At 50.3% G+C, this 27,989-nt stretch overlaps 1 protein-coding gene across 10 annotated transcripts in view; it reads left to right on the plus strand.

Annotated features, from left to right (window-relative positions):
* Positions 1-11,629: 11,629 nt before the first annotated feature.
* The window catches only part of MAP4 (microtubule associated protein 4), a 143,092-nt gene continuing 126,732 nt past the window's right edge, over positions 11,630-27,989 (plus strand). For 6 of the 10 annotated variants that reach the window (XM_064505567.1, XM_064505569.1, XM_064505570.1 and 3 more), the window contains exon 1: positions 11,631-11,824. The gene's annotated coding sequence lies outside the window, so the exon portion shown is untranslated. Of the gene's footprint in view, positions 11,825-27,989 lie in introns of all 10 variants that reach the window. The other 4 variants (XM_064505561.1, XM_064505563.1, XM_064505564.1 and 1 more) reach the window with 2 other exon arrangements.

The following is a 27,989-nucleotide window of genomic DNA, read 5'->3' on the forward strand; positions in this document are numbered from 1 at the left end:
CCACTGCAGGCTGAAGCAGAGAACTAGTTTTTTTTCCTGCCTCCATCTGTCGCTCTTAAAACTGATGTTGAAAGCAGCTTAGAGCTTCATCAGCTCCCACCGTGAGCTCCCGAGCGCTGCGAAGCTTAGTGTTTCCCTACATCTTGCTTTACCTTTCGTGGCCTGGAAGGAAACCTGTGCCGTCTTGTGTCCCGCAGCGCTTGCGGAATCGCAGGCTTTGAAAGACCAAGGGTGAGGTGGAGGTGGCGGCAGCCCCCGGTTCAAGGTGGGCCTGTGGGCAGCTGGGCATGGACCTTCCCTGGGGCCATTTGTGGCCATTCAGCTGCCACCTTATGAAGAGGAAAATGCTATGGCCAAGCAAAATAAAGCCGATCGGGGCCGTAAGAGCTGGGGGGCTGAGAGGTCTCTGGCTCCTCTCCTCTCCCGGCCCATCGAGGTGGAGGTGCCGGGTCTCCCCTCCCCGCCGCTGGAGCAGAGCAGGGCCCGCGAGCAGCGCAGAAAGAGATTAAAGCGGCTAAAGCGCGATTACGCAGCAGGGCCGAGCTGGAAACGGGCCTGGGGATTAAATCCGGGGCGGTCGCGGGCGCCGGGGCGAGGAGGAGCAGTGGCCGGGGCACGGTTGTCCCCGCGGAGCTGCAGGGCCGTGAGCGTGGGGCCGACCTGCCGCACGCGGGACATTTAGTTTTGCTCCGTTGCAGCAGACGCCTGGAATAGTCCTGGAAACCGCGAGTGCAGTCAGAGCTGGCAGTCGTGTTAATCCGCTGTCACCCATCCTCTGGGACCGGCGGCCCAGCACGGTGCAAACCGCCGGGAGCGGGGGCCTTTGCGATAGTTGGGTTTTGCCACAAGAGCAACTAGGCTTCGGCCGCGGCCTGGGAGCCCCTGTGACCCGGGGCTGAGCCGCCGCAGAGGGAACCGTCGCAGAAATCGGCTGCTAGCGCAGAGCACCGAGAAAGCACCTGAGAAATCCGAAAAACGCTGCTAAGACAGGCCTTAAATTAGCTTTGGTCTCCATCTTTGCAGCTAAGCACCTACGCTCTGCTTCTGGCTCGGCACCGACGTGGGGGCCGTCCTCACCAGCACGGTCATCGTCTTCAGCAAGTCAGGCACATGGCTAAGACCAAGTGTGACCTTCTGGGCTTTGTCATCCGTCAGCAAAGCCGGGTCCAAAGGCCTGTTTTCCCCAGAAGCCATCAGGAGATCCCCGGACGGTCAGCGAGGCGCTCGCTCTCCTCCCTCACCGCAGGGAGCTAAAAGAGACTTTTCTTTCCCCGGAACGATGCTGCTGCCGACAGAAGTATGCAGCCGCCCGCCCACTCCTAAATAACGCCGTTGTCTCCAAACAGAGCTGGTCTTTGCCGCGATTTCTCGCAGTCCCCCGAGGGCGCTCACGGTCCCCACTGATTTTTACGTGCCCGGCTGGACAAGCTGGGTCCGGGGCTGCTTTCGGCACCCTGAGCCTTTGCTTGCTGCAGCTTTGGGTGCTCATGGTGTAGCACGCGGGGCAATAAATGCAAGCGTAAAAGTCCCGGCCTTTCTGGAAGTGTGAGTTTTGGCACCGTCCTGAAATCCCCCTCCCTGCCCCGCGGGGCTGTCGCTGCCGGTGTCGGCGAGCAGCGGCATCGGCTCGGCTTCAGCAGCGCCTTGCAAGGCAGCAACAGCATCGTTACACATGTGCATATGTACAAGACAGCAATTTTATGCTGTCTCTTAGTTTAGGAGCTTCAAATGGTTTAGACCTAGCTAAAAGTCAGGCCCCTTTCCTAAGCCATCCGCTGGCCAGCTTTAACTATTCCTTTGCGCTCCCAAATGCTTAAATATTGCATTTCATGATTAAGGTTTAAAACTGGTGAGAAAAACCAATGTGCAGCTGGTTCTGTTCCAGACAGAAAAGACTCATCTGTGCTAAAATACGCGAATGCGTTTTTGGAGGCATTCTCACTCCGGTCTAATAACACGGCAGTCTCACTCGTGTTTATTTGGGATGAATGTGGGAAGATTTCGCAACCAGATACAGGCTTGGCAAAATATTAATTATGACTGTGGCTCGTCTTGCCAACCAAGAAACTGCACATTCCCCCGTGCTCCCAATCTGCTCCGATTTGCTGAAGCAGCAGTTTGACATTTAAGTCGTACGGCTCTGCTCAAGGGTTTGACATTTCATTTCTCAGGTTTCCCGAGGAATTTGCTGCAGACTAACATCTAATCACACTCCAGCAGGAATGACAGCTCACGTTTAGCAAAAATACTGCTAATACTCAGGTCTGGAATCGTTTAATTCAAAAGCAGATGCTTTCCCAAAGCAATGGATTTATTTGAGTACTGATTTTAGGGAAATATTTGGGCCAGCTACAACCAGCACTGTTCTGTCACCGTGTAAAGCTGTGTCCTGCGTTCCTGACAGTTAGGACAAACTGATGAGTCCTTATTCCCTCTTCCAAAGATCCCACGGCCGAGTGAAGGAGACAGCAGGCATCAGAGCCTAGTCTCAGACGGAGAATTAATCCATTGACTTTTAGACCGGCTTTGTGGCTGACACTGATAGAGGTTGTCCATGAACAAAACACGGACGGGATGGCCGCATGGGACACGACTTTAACCATAAAGTTCCCCTTACAAAGCTCTCGCGACAGTGAGAGATGCATAGTGCTAAAAATAAGAGGTTCTCTGCTGGCTGAAGCAGGAATTATGACGGTTCCCAAGCCGGATCTGCTCGTTCTCCTTACTTCATCCAGCTTCACTTGGGGTTTATACAAACCACAAGCATGGACTGCAGTTCACCAGCTAGTATTTCTCCTAAAATCTTTAGACAGTGACTTAGTAATGATACAGGCCAGTAAGAACAACAACAGTAGCTTCTGCCCTGGAGCGTGGGAGTCCCCCATGGGAGGATGGCCTGGAGGTCGCCCCTCGGGCTGGGCCAGTAACGCCTCAGATACCTTGTGAGGTCCATCCGGACACCGTCCCACCCCAGGGCTTTTCCAGCTTGCTGTTGCCTCTACACTTTCTTCTGCTACTCCCTTCTCTAAACCTTCAGGATGGCCCAGTTCCCCGTTCCCTCAGCCAGCTGCTGCTTGCACATCTTCTTTGGCAGCTCCGGGACGGGGCTGTGCGAGACCTGGGGCTTTGGGATGAAGCAGCAACAGCGGTGCCTTCTTCGTCATGGCGTGTCGTGACCTTCTGGAAATTCTCTGATTTGTGAAATCGTTCTTGAGTCATTTCAAGCTTTCAAGCCAACATCGTCTTCATTTTCACGTGACATCGTTGTGCTCCTAAAGGTTTGTTTGCTGGCGTCACCGACATGCTCGGCTTCCCTCCGACATTAGTTAAGTGCGGAGGAGCTTTCTGAGCTCCTGTTTTCGTGACGCTCCCGTAATCGCTTCAGCTCCTCTTCTCGGCTTCGTTTTTCCCAAGCTCGCTCTATCTGCACGATTCGCTGTTTATTGACTGAAGCTGGCATTGAGACTTCTATTTATAGCCGCCTTTATCACTTATTTGTTAGCATTTCATGCCCGTAATTTCCTCAGCTGCAACAAATCTAGAAATAAAATAATTGGGAGCAGCTTGGATGAGGGGGCTTTGATTCCTTCACAGTTTGTTTTCCTTCCGTGAAAGGCAATCTTTAATAAAGATACCACTACGCGGTTAAGTGCTCTTGGTCGTGATTCATTTAAATCTTTGAAAACTGGAGAATAGTGTGAGTTGGGCTATTGGGTTCCTTGGATCCTGGTCTGGTGAAGGCTTCCCGTATTTCCAATCATGTTCAATTCACAGCCCCAAATACCTGCCTGCTCCCCCAAACGTGTTTTACTCGGTGGCCCCATGAAACGCTCACTCGCAGCCTTCTCGCCGAATTTAACGTCTGTAATTGTCTGGCTTTTCTCGAGTCTTCTGTTTTCTCTCTCCTCTCCCTCCTTTTCTCAATTTCGCTGTCTGCCAAGGTTTTTTTTCATTAGATTATCATCATTTTCCATGCTTTGTATGACTGATTTGGATTTCTATTCCAAGCAAACGAGTGCATTTCCCTCCCCCCCCCCCCCCCCCCGCTTTAAGTCTCTCATTTCTGGCAGATGAGTAAGAATTTAAATGGGAATCCTCACCCATAGCAATGAGAGCTGCCGTAATTTCCCCCAGCTCTCATTTCTTTCTCAAGTGAGAACAGAAAGATATTTGGAAAAATATTGCTGTTTGCAGCCTTTGAGCACAGGCTTTGGGTTTTCTGTGGATCTCTTTTCTTCTTCTCTTGCTCTGGTTTTCCGATGGCAGTAATGAAGGTTCACAATCCGATCTCCAGGTCTGTTGTGGAGTCCCAAGGGAGGCAACGGTCTTCAGGAAACTGTTTACTTCTTCTTTTCCAGAAAGCTCAGGTTTAACAACATTGTGATTAAATTTTTATTTGGCAGATTGAGTTTCATCCCTCAGCATTTTCAAGCAACCCTTATTTCTAATGTCATCCTCCCTCTGTTTTATATATAATTTAAGTCTCTCTCCCTGCTGCAGCTGCGTCATTGCGGCACGGTGCTGCTCTTTCCTCGTTTGGGCTAGTTTCGAGCGGTTACGCCTTCACCCCAGCCAGCACTTTCCTTTTTCCCTGCTGTGATTTTGGATGTGAGCTAATCCCTCAGCGATACCTCTCCGAGCCCTGCCCCGGGGGCTGCCTGATTTTCTCGGGTTCATGGACTCTATCCTGTTTTGGCAGCCAGGTTTTGGGAGCAGCCAGGTTTGGGGATTTTCAGAAAACCTTTCCACGCTGCAGGCCTGAAAAATTCATCCAGCTGAGGCAACACATCTGACCCTTTTGGAAGGTCCAACCTGCACGGCCCTGCGCTCTGCTTCGCAGGGGACGAGCAGCTTAATGAGCTGCAAGGCAAACGAGGGTCCTGCCCATTCGGGTGCTGGGCAGCCGCTTGGGTCCTGCGCCGCGGCTCTGCGCCGAAGGGCTCCCGGGGGGAGCGGATGGTCCCCGCTTGTCCGGAGGCTTCTCGAGAGGCTCAGAGAAGTGTCTCTGCCGTCTGCTGCGCCGTGTCCGGGTGATCCAGGCCCGACACGGGAACCGCACTGCTGCTCCATCAGCTCCAGCTGCACGGGACCGAAGCTTTGACGGGGAAGGGCTGAGCTCTGTCTCTGCTGCTAATGTGACGCCGCCTTTCATCCACACAGAGGGCTCGCTTCTAGCCTAAAGAGGTGTTTTTCATGCAATTTTCATGCGTGGCTCATATTTAAAACCAGAGCGCGCAAATGAAAGCCACACACCCTTTATTTGCATGTCTGAACGGATGAGTGTGCAAAACGGGACCAGCAGTGGCTGCACAGCCGCAGAGGAGCACGATGCAGGAGGTCTTTCCATCCCACATGTCCTTCACGGGGTTTGTGCCAGCGGGTTAGCTGCCCCAGCTGGAAATAAATGACAGAAAATGCCTTGGGAAGCCTTCAGGCAGCCGAAGTGCTCGCAGGCATTTCTACGAACCACGGGGAATTTCACAGTCTGAAGTGACTGCGTGTTTCAGCAAGAGAACTTGGGCATTGCTGTGCACAGTCCAGTCCTGACTTCTGCCTGGTCTATGAGTACAAGGAACAATAACTCGTTAGAGATTTAAAAGGAATAAGATGAAGTACTGCAAGTATTGGGACACAGACGAGTGATGTAGGAGATGGATATAAATGAGATAGTCTTGCCAAAGACGATGCCCACGATACTCTCCCATCCCACCACAAAAAGGGTGCTGGAGGATCAAAGCGAGTTAACGAGAAGCAGGGGGGCAGCCACGGAAGAGAGAAGAGAAAATGAAGAAAGACTGGAGAGCTTGGCCTCATGTGGAGGGGACGTGATGAAAGTGGAGGAAACACTGAACGGCCTAGAGACAGGGGAGCAGGAACTTTCCATTTCTTCTTTGCTGTAACACAAAAACAAAGGAATTAGAAAGTAGCACATTTCCAAGCCATTAATTTGCACATGTGCTATTACATTGTGTAACTCGTTGCCACAAGAAAGTGTTGCCACTGGCTTATTAGGTCTGAGAAAGGGAGTGGACCGCTGGGTCCCAGGAATGCCCAGAATAGTCATCACGAATGGTATGGAAAGGGTAATAAAGCTCCTGTCCCAGGACTTTAAATGATCCAGCAATCAGGGAGCTGGATGAGCTTCAATCGGAGGAGATCACCCCCTGTTTGGGTCTGCCGGATTGACCGCTCCTGTTTCTGTGCAACAGCCACCAGCAGAGACAAGATGCTCCACTAAGAAGATGCGAGGTTTGGTTGCCTTTCATGGTTCCTCCTTCTGCTCAAGCAAGGACACGTCTCCCATAGAAGATGGATGTGTCTTCCAGATACCCACGTTCTTTGTCTCCCTGTCCTCAAATCTCCTTACAGCCTCTAGATCAGCGATCAAACCTTTCCCCTCTGATGTTCTTCGTGCCTCATCCTGCACCTGCTCAGATGAGAAACTAAGAGAACAGTAAAACCCACCTGAGGGCTCGACCCCGAGACACTCCCCGTGTGGGCAAGGGGTCTGGCGTGCGTGGAGCTCCCTGCAGACCGGCAGGGCCTAACGGAGCTTTGCAGATCATTTTCCCCAAAAACATTTCTTCTTCGGCCTCATCACGCGGTTTTTGTCAGTCTCGATTACATGCTCTGTCTAGTTCAGGCTGGAAGCTCCTTGGGGCCCGGAGACCTCTCGCCCTCGCTCGTCCCCAGCGTGTCCTGTGCACTAGCAGCAGGACAGAAATAGCAAGTCACACTCAAAGTGATCATCAGTCACTCGTGAGCTCCGTGTTTCACACAGCGAAGCAGAAAACGCGTGTGGCTTCACCAGGGGTAGCTGCGCAGGGCTGAGAACAGGATCAAAATCCCCTTTCTGCCCCACTTGCTAGTCTGAAGTGAATAATTTTATTGAAAAGGCAAATCCTTTAATCTGCAGATATAAACCAAAAGAGGGGAAGAATTGCTTAGGATAGAGTGTATCATACAGGGCATATACTGTATGTCTTTTTCCTTATTTAATCAAACATGGGCCCTCCAGCTGTTAACCTACTTATAAAAGGTAATTCAAGGCTACACACAAACTCCGAAGGACATTTTTATTCCGTCGTTATAGCATAGATTCAATTTTGCAGCCTCAGAATAATCAGGCCTGGTTTATGAGGGCCTAGACTGCAGAACAGAGCAACTCTCCCAGCCTGGTGCTAAAAGCTCTCTCCGGTTCAGAGAAGCAGGATTAAGCCTCCAGAAGGCCAGGCAGCCCCGTGCTTTCCAGGACAAGGCTCTGCTTAGTTCAAGAACAGTGCAAATACCTGCGACTACGTTGTGGCAAGCTCCGTGCTCTGGCTTTTCCAGGCTCTCCTCTTCCAGCGTGGGAAATCTGGTGCCCCATGTGGGAGAAGCCAGGAAGCATCGCACAAGCTGGGTTACTTAGAGCAGGGCCTACGATGCAGGGTAGCAGCCAAAGCTCCCCACGCGCCGGGAACGGCTGCCTGGCGAGTCCCCGAGCGGGACATCACGGGGTGCACCAGCTGCGAGGCACATCCCATGACCAGCCGGAGAGGCTTGACGGGTCTCCGCGACGGCGGGGAGCCCTGGCCAAAATTCCTTGCCTTCCATTGCGCTGGAGTCAGCCCCGATGAGCACAACAGCCCCGTCCGGCTCGCGAGTATCTGTCAGCGACCCGCGATGCTTTTGTTATCGCCAGCACAGCACTGACTTCCAAAAGCATGCAGAAACATAAATTTCCAGTAAATGAATGAGAGTCTGTTGGGTGCTGCTAAAAGTGCTGAGGCAGTTCTTTGCCCCCATAGGCACTCAAACACTGTATATAGCTGGTCCAAAATGTTTTCTTTATAGGGAGTTCAGAGTCATTCCTAACTAACTGCCAAACTGCAGGGCACTCAGTTTTTGGAAATGACCCCTCTCAAAGGCTCTGCTGCGTGTTTGAAATGAGTGAGAGATCACTGGAGTGACAGCGACCTCGTTAGCAATGAGCAGCTCTTAAAGCAGCACCACGGTGGAGGCAGGACTAGTCCCCAGCAGCCTCCCAAGCTCTTCCCAGGCTGAGCATTCACCTTGCCCACTCATCTACCATGCTGTGGGCTTCGAGGAGACGATGACAAACGAGAAACCCTTTATAAATTGGCATAAACTTCACAATTTATTACTGTTTCTCTCCAAGTCTTTTGCTGTCAATGCCCTGGAATCAACAGAGCCAAATCTGGCCATGCTACCAAGCGTCCTTAATTTGCACTGACTCTCATCAAAGTGGAGGTGAATGAGCATTTGCTGGAGATGAGCTCTCACTTTCTAACTCCCAGGTGACTCACAGGGTAGGAGTTAGGCCTGCGCTTAGAACAGCCTAGCTTCTGGCCTGCTCTGCCGGCCCTGCTGGGCTCATGGGCCTGGCCAGGGGCGACTTTTTAGGGAGATGAGCCAGAAGCTGGTCCCACTTTCCCTTTCAACCAAGCCAGACAGCTTGATTAAAGGGCAGACCCATTGCCTGCTAAGCTTCTCTCCCTCCACCTGCCCCATAAAAATAAAGAAATTCCTGTCTCTATTACAAGGGCAGAAGCACTTGTAGCACCTTACAGGTTTTGTATAACACACGATTGAGGAGATTGGTTCACGCTTCCCTCTCTTTCAGGCCAATTCTAGCTGAGAAAGGACTGGGGGAGTCTGGAAAAGCAGCACGGAGCAAGCTATGAACAAGTGGAGAAGTCAGTCATATTCTTTTGAGGGATAAACAAAGATAAATGGCAGAAAGGTTCCGAATTTTTGCATAGGGGAGGCATACGAGAAGGCAACAAATGGAGTCTGTCCTAAAGTTTCTCCCATAAAGCCAAGAGCAGACTTCAGAGTTTAAACTAAAGAACAGGGAGGTTTAAAGTGATGCTAAACTCAGGTAGAATAATAAAATAGCCATAACCATGATAGCTTAAGACAGGAGCAAGGAGCATGTTATGTGGAGAAGCTCTAAAGAGGGTAAGACAGAAGAATCTGTTCTCAGCTAGTGATGTGTAGGGAAGAAAACTGATGGGAAAGGGCTGTTTGGACAGCAATGTTACATTTCAGTGGAACGATAAAACAACGAGTCCACCCCTGGAACGCCATATAGCCTCCTTCACTTCTCATTCGAAAATTCAGGTTTTGTGCAGTTGACGTTCCCTCCTGCAATGAAATGTGGTTGTTTGGATTATGGTGGACAATAACTTGCTGCAACATATAGTTTGTAATGGACACACCTCTTATATTAAAAAAGCTAAGCTGCTACTACCTGTTCTGTTTCCTGATAGCTGGGTGTGCCTGACAGGGATTAGGATGGGTTATCAAAGCTATTGCTTGACGGAATGAGGTCTGGACACTTATAACTCCTTAAAACACCAGCAGTCCGGCTTTCATGTGACCAGCGTATTGAAAGCTTGGCTCTGGACTCTCACATTTTCCTTTTTGGGGAATAAATTTAGAGCTTGATAAACAACCTGAAGTTCCTTTTGGAGCCAGAAGCAGGGTCAGTCTGGTAGTCAGACCTGCTCCCCAGCCTGGCACTGATATAACCCAAAGCTTTTTGTGGTATTACAATGTCTAGTCCACAGACACAGGAATTACTAGTCTGCACTAGAACCGAGGTCTATCCTGTCTCTGACAGCACCTAGCACAAAGGCTTTAGAGGAGAACAGATGTGGATTTACTAAGGAGGAGACAGGGGTCTTTAAGCCTGTGACAATATGAAGCTCTGGACAGGCTGGTACAGCCCTGAAATTCAAACCGTTGCCCAGCCATCCCAGAGAAAGCCTTTAGGATGCTATTTTATCTTGGAGTTTAAAAATAGCACATGGTACAAACAGTTGTTATATATATGCCTTTCATCAGGACACGGGATTTCCCCCTACCTTCTCCTGAAAGGCTGTGGCCCTGGGAGTGTGTCCACGTTCCCAAGGAGCTGCAGCCTTAGCTGTGCGTGGATGGGGTGTGCCCCTTTCCAAAAAACTGCTGCAAAGGGTGTTTCCTCCATCGAGTGACCAGACACTACACACACACCCATTTCTGTTTTAATCTAGTCACCGCACTTTGATTTCCTTATCTAGCAGGCCAATATGTCACGTATTCTCACGAGATTGAGTAGCTCTGCAGCTCCCTCTGTTCGGACGAGTGACACAGATGCCCCCGGGGTAAACGCAGGACCGGTGCCGTGAACAGATAGGGGATGATCTCCCTCCCCCTCTCCCGGATTAGCTCACACAATAGGTTGCAATTGTTTAAATCAGGAGCGGGAGGCCGAACACCCCCCCTACGTGGCTGTTGTCATTGTAGCCATTCTGGACGGTCTCATCTGTCATGTAACCCCTCTTTTTTGCACTCTGCTGCATTTCAGCCATGTGCAGTCCGGTTATGTCTGCTGTAAAAAATGTTCTTTTGTCACTTGCCATTGTACCATCTTTATGTTTCATCCCTCTCACGTCCTCTCTCCCACCAAATGTCCTTCATCCTCCCTCACCCTCCCCAAGCCGCTGGGTCTCCTCCTTCTCCTTCCAGCCCTCATCCACACGCAAACTTCCCCATCTCCGTCGACAACCGCTGTCGCTGGTGCCGGGGCCGCTCGTCCCCCTCGTCCCTGCCTGGGACGGGACCTGCTCTCTGCGACCCCAGCGCGCACCCACGTCGCGGCACTGCTGCGAGTGCGCCCTGCCGCCGGCGCCCGCCATCTCCCCGTCCAGCTCGGGCCTCATCTCCCCTCAGCCCCATCTCCCCTCAGCCCCATCTCCCCTCAGCCCCACATTCCTTCAGGCCCTTCCCCACCAGCCTCACCTCCATCTCCCCTCACTGCTTCCTCTCAGCCATCTCCCCTCAGCCCCCTCTCCCCACAGCCCCCTCTCCCCCTATTGCTTCCCCTCAGCCATCTCCCCTTAGCCTCCTCCCCCCACCATTTCCCCTCAGCCATCCCTCCCTGGCCATCTCCCCCAGCTCCCTCTCCCCCACCACTTCCCCTCAGCCATCTCTCCTCTGCCATCTCCCCCAGCTCCCTCTCCCCCACCATTTCCCCTCAGCCATCCCTCCTCCGCCATCTCCCCCAGCTCCCTCTCCCCCACCATCTCCCCTCAGCCCCCTCTCCCCCTATTGCTTCCCCTCAGCCATCTCCCCTTAGCCTCCTCCCCCCACCATTTCCCCTCAGCCATCCCTCCTTGGCCATCTCCCCCGGCTCCCTCTCCCCCCACCACTTCCCCTCAGCCATCTCCCCTTGTCCTCCTGCCCCCAGCTCCCCTCAGGCATCCCTCCTCGGCCCATCTCCTCCAGCTCCCTCTCCCCCACCATTTCCCCTCAGCCATCCCTCCCCGGCCATCTCCCCCAGCTCCCTCTCCCCCGCCATCTCCCCTCAAGCCCCTCTTCCCCTCACTGCCTCCCCTCAGCCATCTCCACTCTGGCCCTTCCCCACCAGCCCCAACTCCCCTCTCCATCTCCCCGCCCTCCCCCGCCGCCTCCCCCTCGGCCCCCCTCTCCCCCGCCCCCCCCGCCCCTCTCCCCGGCCGCCGCCCCGCCCCGCCCCGCCCAGCGCCATGGCCCCGCTGCCCTGTCACTGCCGCGCCGCCTCAGTCCCGCCCGCCGCGCGCCCCGCCCCCCGCCGCCCGCGCTCGCGCGGATTGGCCGGGAGCGGGCGCGGCGCGGCGCGATTGGCCGAGCGCTCGCGGCGCCAGCAGGTTAGTGCGCTCGGCGTGAGGCCAGCGGCCCCTCCGCTGGCTCCTCCCCCCCCCACCCCGGCCGGGCCCGCAGGGCAGAGTGACACTCGCCAGGCGGCTGCGTCCCGGCGGCGGCGTCCCGGCGGCAGCCCCGCGCCCCTCCGCCTCCGGTAAGGCCTCGCGGGGCGCCGGGGCCGCGCGGCGGGCGGGCGGGGGAGGGGAGGGGAGGGGAGGGGAGGGGGGCGCCGAGCTCCGCGGGGCGGCGGCCGGGCCGGGGCGGCGGCGGCGGCTCCGGGGGGAGGCGGGGGCCGCGCGTCCCGCGGCGGCCTGGAGGGCGGCGTCCGCCCGGGGGCCGCGCCCGACCTCGGCCCTTCGCGGCGTCGGGGCCCGGGCCGAGCCGAGGCGGCGGCCGGAGCCTCCCGCGGCGGCGGCGGGCGAGGCTGCGCGCGGCCGGCGGGGCCCGGGGGGCCGCGGGCGCTGCTGCGCCGCCCGGAGCCGCCCCCGCTGCGGGTGCCCGGCCGGGGCGGCGCGTTGGTCGCGGCCCGCGGTGCTGCGCGGCGGGCGCGCAGTTCGCGGCCGGTAAACGGAGCAAATCCGAGCCCCGTGGGGCTCTGCCTGCGCCCTTTTTTCTTCAGTTGTCCGGTTTTCTGAGAATTCTTACTCCGCTGGCTGCTTATTCCCCCCCCCCCCCCCAAAAAAAAAACCCCAGTGTGAGTATTAAGGTTCTTGCTATCTGTAAGAATAAACTCATTTATTTCAGCTTTTTTGGGGGGGTGGGGGGGATGGCAGTGCTTTTTCAAAAGTTGCATTTCTGTATTTTGTGCATCAATACTCTTAGCTTACAATTTTAGCAGCTCATCTGGGAGATGAATGACTCCATATAATAAACATCTAAGTACTTTCTCAATCTTTAAGCTTGTGGCATGGCAAACCTTCCTCCGTGCCTCCTCCTCCTCCTCCTCCCGTGCTCGTCGTGCAGCGCGCGCGACGTTCATGCAGCTTCGTTCTGCGGCGTGAAAAACTGGGACCGGGCTGCAGCTTCCCCTTTGCCGGGGCTTGGTTTTCCCGTCGGCTGTTACGTAGCAATGTGACTTCCTAACTTTTCCTTTTTATGCAAAAGTCATAATTCAACATTGTTTAAGTAGCGCAACGAGTGCTGTCAGTCGTGATAGAAGTAACTACTTGGCCAAGCAAACTTGGCTGGGTCAAAATTGCTTGAGCTCTTCCTCCTCCCCTATATGATATGAGGGGTATACTGAATAATACGCAGACGTGTCGGTGATTTGATGATCGTGGCACGCAGAGCCCCGCCAGACCGCAGCCTTACCGCTGGTGCAGCCCTGGGGATCATCCCGCCCCCGGTCCTCGAGTGATATTAGGGGAGGATTAAGTCGCTGTCGCCCTCCAAGAACAAACAGAAGCCTGTTGGCAGTACGCTTGTGCCAGCGGATACGCGTTGAGGCTTTAATATCTGATTTTATCAGATCGACAGAGTTATTAGCTTTTAAGGAACAGTCGGTTAACGTGGTCCTGGTCGGTGATCCGAGGGCCTCGTTCCCAGGCGCGCTGAGCGGCTCGGCGCTGGGAACTGCGGGACCTCACCCTTGGAGGATATCTGATCTGCTTTAACAGGTTGCCTAATTTGTCTGCGGGAAGCTTTGAAGGTTATGAGTAGTACGTTGTCGTGGGTAGCTGCATCATTATAGCCCTTGCCCTCCGCTTTGTGAGCGTTGGTTGTGAGCATCGGAGGGAGCGGAGGAGAGACCAGGAGGAGAATAACGCAGGACAACCTCCAGTATAAGCTGCTGAGACCAGTTTGGGCTTACACTGGTGTACGCGTGTGCTGGTGAGTGTCACTCAGAGACGGCAATGCTGCTGCAAAACTGCTTGGTCTTAGAGTGCTCACTCAGCTAACTTCCAGGGACACTTGTTGGCTAACGTCAGGTTTTAAGTGTTGTTTAAATTGTTCTTTTTATTGTGGCATTAAATTAAAAAAAAAAAAAAGACAGAGGCACAAGACAACTTGATCAACAGAAATACAATGGAAGTAGAAACAATGTGTTGTTTGTAAAGGGGCAGTTGATAAGGGCGTGTGGAGGGTGGGAATGTGACTTGATTTCCATTCTTAAGCCTGTTTTATGAAGTCTGGATACTCGGTTTAAACAAATGAATTGCATATTCCTCCTGGTGTTTGTAAAAGGGCTGACACAGCCATAATTTTAGTGACCAGAGCTATAATTACAGTTGATGTCCCAACCCCCGTGATATTTTAGTGGTTACCTCTCTTCCCTAGAAATAAATGAATCTGAGCTATTAAATCGGATTTGTATTCTAGCAGAGTTCAGGTCTAGGTTTAACTTGGACCTATCACTGTTAGCAAGAAAAACCTGTGGCTTGCTCTTGCTCTAGTTTATTCTTTTTAGCTTACCCTCTGTTCACTAAACTCTTTATCGCTCTCCTCAGCTAATTGGGCAGTGCTTAAACTCTATTTATCGCTACGTAGTCGCTACGTACACAGCACTGAGGTACAGATTTCCAAATTCTGACGTGTGCCATACTTATGACTAAGGGAAACCACTGGTCAGACAGTATAAATCTGCCAAAATGAGTTCAAACCAATTACATTATCTTGGCTTTTAAGTAACCATCGCTTTCATTTAAATTGTATAACTCCTTCGTCTTGTAGTCCAAAAAATCCCGAGCTATTTTGCTAGTCGAGATGTTGACTGGAAGATAAAATTTGCGTCTCCTCCTCTGATAACTGCAGTTCAAGGGTGTTGCTCCTTGTATCGTTGCCAGGCTGGTTGTAGATGGCAGAGCTGTTTTGTGGGATTTGTGTCTGGAGTCTCGAAGGAAAAAGTAAAGAGACTAATACTGCTTTGAATGGCAGATTATTTCCTGCGGCTTCGTGTTTGCACCTCCTGTCGCACCTGAAGTAGATTGATAGTGTGGTTTTTTTTTTTTTTTTTGCTTAGTCAAATATCCGCGTACATGGCTCTCCGATGACTTAACAGTGGTATTGAACTGTTGCGTTTTTTGTTTGTTCTTTTTGTTTCTCTTGAGGGCAAAGTAAATTATACTTGGCTGTACATCAGAGAAGAGCAAGGGTCGGTGATTACAGTAGACAGTGCAGTGGCAGAGCATCTTAAGCGTTAAGCCTGAGCCATCATCACTGCCATCATCATCATCTGTTACAGAAAGTTTGGCTCCCAGAAGAAGGGTAAAGGTGCTTCAGGTTAGTCTTGAGTAGGTGGCATAAAAGCTGGGCTGAACAAAGTACAGCCCATGCGAATGGTGCTTGCAGGTAGGCTGGGCTAGCGGGCAAACCCCGTTTTCCTCGCGGTGAACTCCTCCGGCCTCCTACAACGCAGAAGCCAATTTCATGACTGAGTATTTTGCACATGTGAAAGAATTTCGTGGTGGGAAGAAAAGGTCAGTGAAATCAATTGCTGTGGATATAATGCAGATTTTAACTTGGTAGCAATATGAATAAAACATTTTTGGCTCACACTAGCACCCTGTGTTGCTTTTGGGGACACTTTTTAATACAGGTTTTGAAATTTGAATGTTAGGAATTAGTTCATTAATTTCTTGGTATTAAAACTGGGCTCTTCTGGAATTCTAACCTAAATAACTTTGGACAGAGATTAGCGTGATGTTTAAATAGTGTTTAAGCTCTAGCACGTTTTTCTTTTTAACATATCAGAATAGTTATGGGTTATTGGCAAAGGGGAGAAAAAAACCTGTTTCCAAACAGGATTAATCTTAGCCATCCTCTGAAGAAGTTATAAATTGCATGTGTTGTCACGCAAGCCCGTATTCTGCAAACATTGGTGTATTTGATAGCAGAGTGTTTGCAGTTGTTCTAGGAAACCTGTGGAACACTGTGTTAATGGGGAGAGTAAATCTAATACCTAGATTTAGGGGAAAAGAAAAGGATGAATGACTGTATATTCAAACCTCATAATGCACATTCTTCCCTTGAAATGCCACTGGGAAGTGGGAGGCTGGTGGGTTATTTATTGTGTTGCTGAACTTGCATCTCCGCCTGGAAATGGGGAGGGAAGGGTTTGATTGCTTCCCTGCCCACCCAACCTCCTCAGTATTAGAAGATATTTCTTGCTGCTCTTTTACTCCTTCTCTGACCTCTTAGGAGTTTTCTTCCTGGTAAAGAGTCGGTAGCCAATTTAGTAGTTCTCCCAAGGAGTAGCAAGATATCAACTCTGAAATAAAGCTAGTCATGGCCATTTGATTTGGACATAACGAGGGGGGAGGAGGGGAGGATGACAAAACCCAAAACAGTTTAGTGGCATAATCCAGGCAGATTTTTGTCGTGCAGTAGACCCTGTATTAGCTTTCCTTTAAAAAGCTCAGATTTGTAATCTCGTGGAGTAGTAACTTTCTTTGTAAAGAGATTTCCGTGGAGACAAACAGACTCGGAGTTCTTATGACCTGCCCAAAACGATCGCGCTGGTATGGTGGAAGATTCGATATGTGGGTGGAAATAAGGTTGAGTGTTGGGTATATGCCTGCTCACGGGGTGACGTGACACACATGGCATAGCTGGAGATTACATTGGGATGAGCAGTTCGCTGCGTCCTGGCTATCAAGCAACCCGTGGAGCTGCACCAAGCTCCTAGGAGAAGTATGTAGTTAATCACAGCCATTAGCATAATTGGGATCCTGATTAAGCCCGTGTCACTCACTCCCATTCTCCACCTACACTTTGCCCCTGTTACCCAGTGTGTTTGCAAGTGTGAGCGCAAGGCATATGGAGGGCAATGCAGGTTCTGGGCTCTTAAATATATATATATAGTCATTCTGGGTTTTATGTTATTAAAATAGGCAGCTGCTTTAGCCAGCTGTATTGCTGCTGTCTGAACAGAAGGTCTTAAAAATCAGCCTTTCTTAGATGGAGGGTTCTGGGCAAGAGCGTCAGGAATCCGGCTGAGCGTGAAGCAGGCTGGTCTTGCTAGTCAGGCAACTGATGCTTCCTATCCAGCGAGTACCAACGTTTTAATTTTAACGCCTCCATCCATATTTGATGGTGAAGCGGCATCTTCTTTCTTTTGCCGGATTGGTGCTGCCCTGCGCTTACTGGGAAGAGCCGATCCGGCCCGGAGGGTGAGTCACACGCAGATGTCATCCTGCAGCAAGATGCCCAGTTTTAGCTGACGCTGGGGCTGGGTGAATCGCCTGCAGTCAGGCTGGTGGGATTTTGGGAAGGGCTAATTGGAACTGGAATAAGCCAGAAAAAAAAAAAAAAAAGAGTCATTCTGTAACTTCTTTGTTCAAAATCTCTCCCTTCTCAAAACTTAATTGTTGGGAAGATACTGCCCGTATTACAGCCAGATCTTTTTGGAGAAGCAGCTCCTTTCTGCGTAGGGTTAGGTCATACATTTCCAGCGCATTCCTGCCTGCGAGTGAGTCACTGTTCCTTTTGTGGGATTGCATTAGGGCTACATCATCCTGGAAAGCTGCTTTTCGGCCGAATTTAGGGTGTTGACACTTACTTTAAACAAAGCAAAACTAGGAGAGCTTTTATCAGATGGATTTCAAAGTATGTTTACATACTCTCGAATTAAGACTCCTGAAGTGCTAGAATACGAGAGATCAGTTTGTACTTGCTGGTGAAAATCTGCTGGTGCTGGGGATGCTGCTTTCCGAGCACGCTTGTTTTGCAACCCCCCCCGCCCCCCCCTATTTATCACTCGTTTCTTGCACTTTTTGTGCTGTGTCTAACCGTAGCTCTGCTGCAGCTGCTCTGGCAGCTCGTCCTCCCAGGAGCTTGGTACCGAGTGTGGTACCATACCAGGGCTTTTTTTCTATAACAAAACTTGTTGGCGGTTCCAGCCCTCTTCCGCGTTGCGCTTCGGCAACGCGCTCTGTTATGTCAACACAGCTACGCGTGGCCCGTGCTGTAAAATGGGTCAACGGTCAGGTGGGATTTCTGGAACTATTTTTAGGAGCTGAGTCGGCTCCATTAAAGAGGAGGGAGAACGAAGCCGTTGGGGAAGGAGATGCCAGGAACATGTCAGACGGACTTTCTGTTGTTGCAGAAAACGTGATGGAGAAGCTCTGTCAGTGGTATGACTGCGTAAGGGCAGTGCAAAGCATTGAGGCCTCCAAAAAAAAGTACGTACCTTCTGTTGGAAAGGCAAGGCAGAATATTAGTGGAAATCTGGAAGTTAGGCTTTGGTGAGAGTGCTTCTGTAATCCCTCCTGGAGCATGCCGTGTATTTTCTGAGCTTCCAGCTTTTAGCAGGTCAAGCTTGCCTTCTCCTTAGAGACACGAGGAGGAAGAGGGCCGCAGTTCTGCGAAAGGCTGTTTGTGAAGGCTTGGGCTGAGGTGCTCTTGGTGGTGACTAACGCTGTCTCCTTAGGCTGTTCTTCTGCCTCTGCAAAGGCTGCTCCTCTCTTGCTGTTTTGTGAAGTATAGCACTGCTCGTAGCGATGCTTCTCTGCTCACTTGCATAGAAGCTCTTAAGGCATCTCCGAGCAGTGTTACTGCTGCCCATAGATACCTAATTAATGGTATTAAATGTAGCTGGATTCTTAAAACTCTGGAAAAGCAAAGGCAAATTTCATAAGCCAGCTGCAGCAGAAGCTTTGCATTAGGCTCTGCAGACGTGGGAGGCAGAGAGCGAGACAAAGAACTGAGTCACGGACTTTTCCTTCCTCCTGACTCTCGTGGCAGGAGTGAATGATTTCTCTTTTGGTTGTAAAATGAAAGCGGTCAGAACAGGGCTCTGGATGTTATGAGCTAGATGATTTGGGCTTCTTACTCAGCAGGAGCCATGGATTTTAAAGTTATTTGCATGTGCAGTAGTGCCTTAACGTTTTATTTTAAGGGTCCAGTAAAAGTTACCCATTCACAGCTTCAGAAATATTACTCGGATTATAACTTCATGTATGCTGATGCTTTTTCTCCTATCTCTGAAAAGGCAGAGACGGACCTCTGAAAAGCAACTTGGGATATAAAAGGAAACAGGGTTTTATTATTCTGGAGGAAATATTTGGCCAGCACAGCAACCAGTGCTTTCTGTTGCACGCTTGCCTTGCTGCTGCGGTGTGCCGAACGCCAGAGCGTGACCTGGTTCCCCCTACGCCAGCACCCAAAGACATGTCCGACTGGGAAAATGATGGGAGATCCCTGCCAGGGGGTCTGTAAAGCCAGTAATCGTGCTCGCTTTCCGATCTCGCATTGAATGTTTTTGGTATCGCGTGTTGCAGTGTTTGGCACCCAATGGATGTGCGTGGGGTGGCACGGCTGGGACCCGGCGACGGCGGGAGCTCCGTGTAGGATGCCGTGGGTGGCTCAAGCTATCTTTTAATGTAACAAATCTGCATCTACACTTGAGGCTATGAGATACTTAATCTTCAGCATTAGCCTTTTTTTGGATGTTTTTATCTATGGTTAAAGCATACATACTTTTTTTTTTTTCTTAGATTGTATTTTAGCCTATTCAGCTATAGCATGAACGTTAGATATATTCATCTTTTGTTCCTGAGGGCTGGATTTTTCTTCCCAACTAGTCTTTTGGGTAAAATGCATTTTTTTTCCTTTTTTTTTTCTTTTTCTTTTTTTTTTTTTGCCATTGGGATTTGGACAGATCATGTAGGGCAATAGGATCAAGTGTCACATTGGGGATTACATATTTGTCCCGTGGTGACCCTCTTAGTAGCTTGCACTGGTGTAACTGGTGAATGACTGACCGGATTTATAGGGCTGTATATCTGTATTAGCAGTGTTTGATATAACCCTAGCTTATTTGCTTTTGCGCCAACCTACTTTCAGATTGGGAATTCTCCTTTAAGGAAAGATCCTACAATTTGCCTGAAACTAGCATTTACAGGCCTATAGTTCTCCTTAAATATAATGGTTGTTTTACTTGGATTAATGGTTAAACATGTGAATGTGGATAAGTACTATATGGCATTGTCTGAGTGTTGAAAACCAAACGTGTCCAATAAGCTGTATTTATTTCAGAGCTGTGGCATTAATCTGAGAGATGCCAATGGTGTTCAAAAAAAAAGTGCTGTCCTGCTGCATCATTAGTCTTTTTATCCTTGTCATCAAAACTAGAACAGCTCTTCAGAACTGCACAGAATCACGAGTTGATGTACTGTTTCTCTATGGCAGCTTTCCTGAGACGACGACTCCCGCAATGAGCAGATATATATTTTTATGGGCTCACGCTGGGTTGGAGGCGAGGCTGGGAGCATAGTGAAGCTTCTCGCAACCTCAAGCTTAGCTTTCTTCAGCTCAGGGTCTGACTTGCCAAATCGCCGCTGGTGCTGGTATTGCTAAGGCTCCCCTGTGGGCCCAGCCTTCCCTGCTTGTCCCTCAACATGACTCTCGAAGCTCCCTCAGCATCTGCTGCTGGTTACTGCTGGAGACCGTAACTTCACCAGCGTCCTCTGGCTTAGTCTAGTCCCCAGTTGCGAATGCTTGTCGGCGTTCGGTGCGTGCCCCCTCCCTTGGCAGAGTCTGCTGGACTTGGTGCCAGGTGATGGGCACCTAAGGATGGATCAGTCGATGGCTGTGAATTGCGCGGAACAAGAAAAGCTGAATCTGACAGCTTTAAATGGGCGGCTAGGTTGAGTATAAAATCTCCCTACACATTCAATAGAGGTCTTTAGTTCTAAAGCATTGACTTGGTTTTTTTATTATTTTTATTTTTATTACCATGAGCTGTTTTTGTGCTATGGGGTCTGCTCCGGTACCTGCTACGGCCGCTTCGCCCTGTCCGCTTCTGTTCTTTGCATCCCTGTAAGCCGGACTCGCATCTGGCCTGCGCTGCTGTCGTCCTCTGTCTGGGCTTCTTGCCTGCCAGACCCTGTTCATACGACGTCTGAGTGTGTTGGATGTGGTTTGTTCTTCCTTCTTCAAAGGTCCCTTTATTAAAAAGGCTGTTTGGGGGTTGATTGGAGCCTGTAATTTCATACAGCGCTCTTGGAAATCTAAGCTCTGGCTGGTATCAGCTGATGCCGTGTCTTATTTAAACATGCTGCAGACCTCTTGAAATCTCCCCTTGGGGCTTGACTTCCTGTGATAAAATGAGATTTCCTTTTCAAGTCGATGGCCCAGAAGTGACACTGGGAGGAGAGAGAAATTATTTTGGTAGCTGACTGTCAGGCGGAATAAAGAGTCACGCTGAGGTTTATGCTCCCAACTTGAACCCCCCCCCCCCCCCCTTGAAAAGTGAGAGGAATTCGTTTGGAGCTCAAGGAAGGGAGCGACCAGGTCGGAGCTGCGGAAGGGAGGTTAAGTAAGTACGGACAGAGCGGTGCCCTGCACGTTCAACATACTTCTTAAAAGACTTAACTCCTTCCAAACTACATCTTGTCTCCTCAATAAGAGTTGCTGTGCTATTCTTATGCATAATATAGCTTCGAGTTTGACCTTTGAGTCATCTTGGCTTTCACTTTTTTGACTTGAATGTTGAGTATTTTTATTGTTAATGAAGATTTTTTTTTTTTGAGTGGTGCTAGAACAGGGAATTCCTTCATTTCACCCGCCTTTTTCTTTTCTCCCTTGCTTGTACGGCTGTCTCGGAGAACTGCGGGAGTCAAAACTGGCCTTTTTTTTGCTATCGGTAGGGCAGTGTTGAGCAGCAGCATGGTGGGACCGGCTGTTCTTGCGAGTGTGATGTTCGTGTGTATTCAGATGGGGGGTATACACATGCATACATATACGTGTGTGTGTGTGTATATATACATGAATCTATAAAATCTATGTATGGCTCCTTTTAAGGGCTTTAACATTGAATATCTGGAATTAATCATCATGTTTTATTGTGTAATGAGAACTCTGTATCCTTCTGCTCGTTGTCTTTTACTACATTTCTCCTTTGCTGTCTTCATGTCTTGTACCACTTTGGTCCCTCCTTGCCTTGGGGAGGGAATATAGATTAATTAATTCCTAATTCTGTTTGTTTCTCTCCTGCATCCTAAATAAGCCATGCTGAAATGCTGTGCTCTGAAACAGCGCTGACACTTCAGGGTGTCATCCTTAGCGAAGAGGATGGGGGACCTTACTTCTCCTGCCCCCAACTTCAGCCTGAGCTGAATGCAGATGCAGTGTTGTACGGTGAATAACACATCTGTACCCTCTGGGTAGGGTCCAAGGTCAGTATGTCCAGATTTTCAGCAGAGCTCAAGTGTACCGCTAAGCTCTCTGTACATGGGGAACTCCTGAATGTAATGTAATTTCGGCATCTCCCACTCCTTGGCCCCCGAAAAGTAGGAAGGGAGTGGTTTCGATGGGTGTGATAAGTCTGCATGTTCAGTCAAGTTTGGGAGTTGCAGTCCCTAAAGCCTGGGCTCGTAGGAGTTGGCCAGCTGGTCTGGAGTCGTCAGCGGGACCATCCCTAAACCCTGTGTCTCCGTCGGCTTTCTCTCGTGAGGAAGCCGCATTTGGGGAGTGGGAGGAAGGCAGATTGTCTGCGAGAAGTGTTCTTGGCACGGCCGACCGGCGATGGCAGTGAAGGCAGCGCTCTGCACGCTGTGCCGATAGGACCTGGGTGCCCACCGGCGAGCTCCCAGCGCCGCTCCGCAGATGGCACGGTCTGCCAGGACCAACCTCCTCCCGCTCCCGTTGTATCCCGTGGAGCGGGGAAATGCGAAACAGCCGCTGGCATCCATGCAGATCCACTTCGGGATCTTTACAGACCCTTTCTCTGCTCTTTGTCTGCGAGTTGCCTGTAGAAACCCTGAAAGTACCTAAGACTGAGCAAAACTAAACTATTTTTCTTCCTCTCGGAGTCTGGGGTATGTTTATTTTCTCTAGTATGTAATTTATCTGTAGCCTCCTTTTTCGGCAGCCAAATGTGCTGACTGTGCCTGTTGCATTTCCCCAGTGAAATTCTCTGGCAGGCTTTACATCTCCTAATATCATTTTGAGGTGCTGATGTAATCAAATGGCTGAACATGGACTGAACATAAAATTATACAGTGCAAAACTGGCTCTTAAAATCTGTATGGAACTAAAACCTATCTGTTCTTTTTCTATATTTTTACAGTGTGCCTGTGTTATTTGGCGATCTCACTTTGGGTTTAATTGAAGAAATGTCAAGTTAATTTACTGGATGCGTAGGGGGGTTTCGAGGCTGGCACGTGTGTATCTATAGCATCTCCTCAGAGCTCTAGCAGGAGTTATTTTTGCAAATATCTTCTAACAAATTAATTCAGCACCACATCTGATTGCGGATTTGGAGAGGTTAACGCAGTAAATGTATCAGAATAGGTCATGCAAGCAGCAATGCATTAGAGTGTGCTGACTGTAGAACTGTAACAACATTCACTTTTCCAGTCGTTGTTGTTTGCTTGAAAAAATATCACAGTTTATAAAATGAGAAATAATATATACACAGATTGACAAATCTTCTGATACAGAAATGTGAAATAGAGGTTGTCTCTGATCTCAGATATTTTATCTGGCGCATAAAGATGCTACTCAAGGTTGGTCTTTTGATCTTCCTCTTCATACTAAATTTTTAACCTATACATTTAAAAAAAGAGTATGTAAGTGAATTGGAGGACCTATGTTATTTTATTGTTAAACTATTTTAATTTTCAAATTAAAGAAGACTGGAGCTAACTGCCTTAAGCAATATAAACTTTGGCTTAAGCCAAAAGATATTGCTGGGTCGTGTAGAGGAGTCAAACTACAAGCAGAGCTACGTATCCACCAGCTTCTCTTACCATTTACTGATACCAGATTTTTTCAAAGTAGTTTTCTTTCAACTTTCCTGTTAATGCTTTAGGTTCAACCCCAAACTTTTCCTTGGTGTTGGAGGGAGAAGAAATGCTAGAAAAGATGCTTGAAGTCAGGGAGACTCTTTCAAACAGAGGAACAACTGCGACAGGTCAGAGAGAAGGTGCCTCCAGCCGGGCGTCCTGCCTGTGCTGGCCTGGCCTGGCACCCACGGGGACCACGTGCTGCTGCGTCCTGGTGAGCTCTCCCCGGTTTCTCGTAAACTGCTGATTTCCATTAACTGGAGTTTTTCTTTCGTAGCTGATAACCCTTTGCTGTGCAGGGGGATCGCTAGTCTGATTGCTCTCTGAGCCCGCAGAAACTTGTCGCAGCTCCAGGGAATTGCAGGCAGATTGCACAGAGCGGCTACGTAGGACGAGGTGCTGCTTGCACATCTCGTTTCAAGGCTGCTCTTGATAAGGAGCAGCAACTGTAGTTCCCTTGCGTGGGAAGAGATGGCAAATAATCGCCGTTCTGTGCTGTTCATTACTTGATGGACCCCTCTGTGCGTTCTTACTCGCTTCTTTTCAAGGCTGAAAACCCGTGGTGTGTTTTGCCTTGCTTCCTAGCGAAGCTACCACGTACTTCTTGTGCTCCTTGTAGCCCGTTTCTGTACCCCTTCCAAGTCTGCTTTATTATCTCTGGGGCTGGAGTAGGAGAGCAAACAGCAGTGTGGTGCACACAAGTTGTGGTGCGCGGTGGATTTATGGAGCAGCAGAGTGGTTCCTCTCTTATTCGGTATTTGTTTTCTGGCTTTCTGTGCTCGGGGGGTGGTGAAGCGCGTGCTGACTCCTCCTAACAGCTTGCACTGCAGCCTCGGGTATTTATCGGTGGCTTTTGTGCCCCAGGCTTCGCGCGTGCCTCTGCGTGCGGCTCAGGTGCACGCGATGGATTCGTCTAAACAGGCCCTTCGTCCATGTTAGCAGGGCTGACCTACTGCAGCAAAAATGCTCTTCATTCAGAAGGCAAATGATTGCTAAGCAGGCAAGTGCTGGTGTTGAGGAAAAAACCCAGCTCGAAAGACTTTGTATCTCTGCATAAAAGAGATCGTCCTGGTTAGCACATTACCTTTGTCCTCCCAGCACGATGCATCGAGCTGCCAGCTTGCACATCATGTTCGTCGCCCTCGTGTCCCTGCTTATCTCTTCTCCTGAAGTTTTCCTTTCGCTATTACAAAGTACGGGAGACATAAGTTTTGCGTTAAAGCTCTGCATTATGCTTTTCAGAAGCATAATACCAAAAAAGGGTGCATGCGGAGGGTGCTGTGTTTCGGGGGGTGAGGGCATGTTTTTGTGTGTGTGTGTGTGTTCTTGTTTTTTGTCTGCAGGTTGCCTGTGGGTTGCTCCTTATCATCGCTATTGTTTTTTGGCTGCATGACTCTTGTTAGACTACTCCTTAATCTTTAAAAAATAAAAATCGCAGTCCATTCAAGATGCCCATTGGGTCGGTCTGATTAAAGGCCGTCTTTCGCGTTCCCGTCTCTTTTGGGTAAGCTCTCGGCCAGCTGAGTGACTCACTGGTTCTGCCCGGCTGAAACCAGGAGGCCGCAGAGCCCGGGGAGCTCCAGGCCGCGGAGGCACGAGGTGAAAGAAGAAACGGGCCAGCCACAGGGTCAGACTTCCCCGAGCCCTGTGTGTCCCTCAAGTGAGCTGGAAGGTGCCCCCCATGTCCCACCAGAGGTCTGTGGCACTGAGCCCTTCCTCGAACATAAAGTTTCTTTTGATTCCCAAATGCTGCACAACTTCTAGCTTACTCGCCTTTATTCTTAGTTTCTATGGTGTAGCCATAATTGCCTCTGCAACTATGATCCGTTTTGGGTATGTGCTATACAACGACAATGTTTAGTTTTACTTCCATTTTTCTCCTACTTCTTGGGGCTGAGATGAGCGTTCTTATCGCCGTAGCAAGGGGCCGGGCAAGGCTCAAATGCTGGGAGCTTCGGTTGTGCAGGAGAGCGAACAGGACACTTGGGTGTCAGGAGTCCTGGGTCCTGGCTCCATGTTCTTGGGTATTTTTTGCTTTTATCCAACAAGCATGTTCCATGAAACATGGAAACGCTTCTTGAAGCAGGAGTCAAAACCGAGAGTGCCCAGCTAGGGGGGGGATAGACAGCATGAGCCTTGCTGGTCTTTTGGGCTTCGCAGCGTGTGCGTTCCTGGCTTGCGTTCTAGAATACGTCAGATGTTCAGTTCGGTCAAGGTGCCGGTGCCATCGGACAGGTAAAACATCAGAGCTGCAAGCCGTGAAGCTTTGGAGAACTTGGCTGTCTGGAGCCTCTCGGGCGCTGGAGCAGGTTAGGTAACTTTTGTTGAACTGATCTTTTGAATGTGCATGTCCAGACTCCTCTAACCTGAACTTTAGGAGTCTGAGGTCAGGTTTCGGGCTTTATCAAAAAATAAAAGTTAATATGGACACTCCTTCCCCCCCCCCTTTCTTTCCTCAGCATCCTCTTGCTTTTTTGTGCTCTTTTAGAGCCTGTTCTTGCTCCTCCTTCAAGAAGGGTGCCTTGCACTACAGCAGTCTTCTCCCTCCGTGCTGGTGTGGTCTTCTTCAGCCTGAGGCCAGGTTTGGGCGGTTTAGGATCTTCTCTCCTCGCTTCTGGAATGAGTGCAAAGCACAGCCGAAGTGATGTTGTGGAGTCTAAAGCATCACTTCTCTTTCAAGCACCAAGAAAAACAAACAAAAAGCCCTTCCCAAACCCTCTGGTATCTGGAGCAAGAAGCTGATCCACTTATCATGATTCTAATAACTTGGCTAAAAGTTGTGGAAGGTCTTTTTAGTGCTCTAAAACTAAAGAGGCAGAAACTTTAAAAAAAGGAAGAAAGAAATCCCCAGGGAAATACTGAACGCTTCCTGACCAGTAAAGCAAACCTTTCCTTGAAACTTCCTCTCCGCAAATGAATCATAAAGTGTAGCTAACTTCCTGAGGTGCAACAGCAGATAACAGCTTTGGGGGGATGAGGTTTGCTGTTGGGAATGACCTCAGCCTGGTGAGCAGCTGGTCTTTGCGCCGTGCTCCAGCTCGTTGCTGAGCACAAGGACGGCGTGTTGACCGCCGGCCCGTCCGTCCGCTCGCTTGCTCGCGTGGTGCCCGAGCGGGGCCGTGCCCGTGTTCGGGTCCAGCCGTAGGGCAGCAGCTAGAAGGTGCCCCCCGTGTAGCTCTTTCCTTCAGCTTGGAAACGAGATCTGATCGTCCAGGTGGGCTGAACAAGATCTGTTTCCTGGGGATTTGATGCATCTCCTGTTTTTCTGGCAATCACGTTGATTTAAGACCATATATGGAAGCTTAAATAAAAAGGGTCTATCGGTGATCTCTAACTTCAGTTTTTAATTATTATTTGTTTATTTGAAAGCTTAGTGCAGCGAGGAAACGGTGGAGCTTCACTTGGGAGTGCAAGCTGCTGTACTTGGAGACCTGTCCTCGTTTTCTTAAATAGTAAAACTAAATTTTTCTTTAAAACATGCAGTCGACTGGGAAAGTGCCTGCAGTAAGAGGAGCACCCTGCTACTCCGTTCCTGCTGTTCTTGGGGGTGTTGACAGTCGTAGCTGTCTAGTTTGCTGCCTAACGTGCCAGAAACAAAACCTAGTCTGATTCATTTAGGTGGACTTCAAAAATCAGCCGCTCAGAGCTGTAGCAGCTCGGTGGTTTTGTGTGGTTTGATGTCTCGCTGGTGTGTGATCGCTTGTGGCCCCTGGATGCGGTGGGAGCAGCGCGCCGATGCCTGTGCAGCGTGTGCACGGGGGGAGGTCGGCGAGCTAGCGTCTGCCCCAACGCAGATATTGTGTTTCTGTCAATTAATGACATGCTGACGACTGTAAAAGTACCGGCGTTGCTTCGGAGGCTGTGGGTTACGCTAGCCCTCCTTTGCTTGGAGTATGGCTCGAGACCCTGGGGGAAGAATTCACCAGTAACTTCAGAGCTGTAACGGCCTCTAAATCTCAGCGCGATGGGATTGACTGCATCTCGCCTAGGTGCTGTTAAGGTTAAAGTAAACCAAAACAAGCCCCCCAAGCCCTGGTACCATGGCAGCAGTCAGGCGTGTTGTACGGACGAGTTTCATCGTATTCCCACCTCCCAGTCGCAGTTCACTGGTGGTGAACGTAGTGTTTGGGAGCAAAGCCTGTAGCTGCAGAGTCGCCGTTAAGATACGGGTCCGTCGGAGAGACGGGCAGTGAAACGGCCCTGGTGGGTCTCGCCAGGCAGCTTGCAGTGACATCCGAAACACCCCCGCGTGCAGCGTTCCCAAGCAGCTCCTCCCAGGGCAGGACGAGCCCTGGCGCGGGGCCGTCACCCTGGCCAGCCCCACGGGAAGGTCCGAGGACCCCGGCTAGGAGGTCGTGCTCCTCTGGCCCTGGAGCAGCTCTCGGGGTGGCCGCTTTGGCCGGCTGAAGCCTTGCGACAGCGGAGCAAGGAGGTGAGGAGGTGTCGCGTATGCATGTGCATCTCCCTCTCCGGGCTTCTCTGCCCGTTTTGCGGCTCTTTAATTCCAATGGCTGTAGAGCAATGGGGATCGTGTGGATTAAATACACTGTTGTTTCAGATGACCGATAAATTCAATTTTCACTTTCATGAAGG

The sequence above is a fragment of the Dromaius novaehollandiae genome, chromosome 2 (assembly GCF_036370855.1).
Source record: "Dromaius novaehollandiae isolate bDroNov1 chromosome 2, bDroNov1.hap1, whole genome shotgun sequence".
NCBI classification, from domain to species: Eukaryota; Metazoa; Chordata; class Aves; order Casuariiformes; family Dromaiidae; genus Dromaius; species Dromaius novaehollandiae.